Source organism: Teleopsis dalmanni, chromosome 1, assembly GCF_002237135.1.
Source record: "Teleopsis dalmanni isolate 2A chromosome 1, ASM223713v2, whole genome shotgun sequence".
Taxonomy (NCBI): domain Eukaryota; kingdom Metazoa; phylum Arthropoda; class Insecta; order Diptera; family Diopsidae; genus Teleopsis; species Teleopsis dalmanni.
Window position 1 is genome coordinate 90992775 of NC_051846.1, and position 1029 is coordinate 90993803.

Genomic DNA, 1029 nt, shown 5'->3' on the forward strand with positions numbered 1-1029 from the left:
CAATATGACACACTTGAATATGTCATAATATTTTCTAAGCATTGACGTGGGTCAACCTTTTGAATGCCGCAGCAATTAGGAATTATTATTAGGAAAAATATTTGTAAATTATAGTTAAATATTTTGTATAAATAGTTTGGAAAATTGTTAATAAAATTCAGATTTGAAATTGAGCTCAAGCAGCTTACACAAAATCTCATTTTTTTTTTTGTCTCGGCATTCTCGGATGCCTACTAATGAGCAGATTTCTTCCTGCTAATTCTAATAAGTAGAAATTTAATAACTTCGTAAAGAATTGTGATCCTGAAGCAATCCAGGAATTAAATTTTAAATAATATAATAAAAGAAAAAAACATTTTTTTTATTATATTATCATTATATGGCAATCCTGCCATACAATTTAATAATGTATAATATAATATTTATATCATTATAATCTTATTAAAACACAAGAAAAATCTCTTAATAGAGTTAACGCAAACAGATTAACCAAAAAATATGAAACAGGTGAAAAAGTCTATTTGAGACGCAATAAAAGGATAGGGAACAAATTTAATCAAATTTTCACAGAAAAAATAGTGGAACAAGACCTATATACAACCGTGCAAATAGAAGGACGCAAAATCCATAAAAGTAATTTACGTTAATATAATAAAGATCAGATTTGGGTAATTTTTCCTAAATTTATTAATAAAAAAAAATATATAATTAAGTTATTATTTTTTTTTTGAAATTTCATGAAAATATATGAAAAAAATATAAAAATTGCTAAAATTTGCACATAACACATCGTTAAAGAGAAAAAGACCATTTCAATTTTTTTTCAGTCTTTAACTTGTACTCATAGTGATCAGACTTGTTTTTTATGTGCTCTCTCTTCTTTACGATTTTTTTTTTCTTATATTTTTTCTTATTTATTACATTTTTTTCTTTCAACTCGCGCTTAAGCTTTTTATACTTTACACGTATTATTACATATCTGTATTAAATTGGTAGTTGCATAAATAAGACGTAGTGCGTTTTACAAAC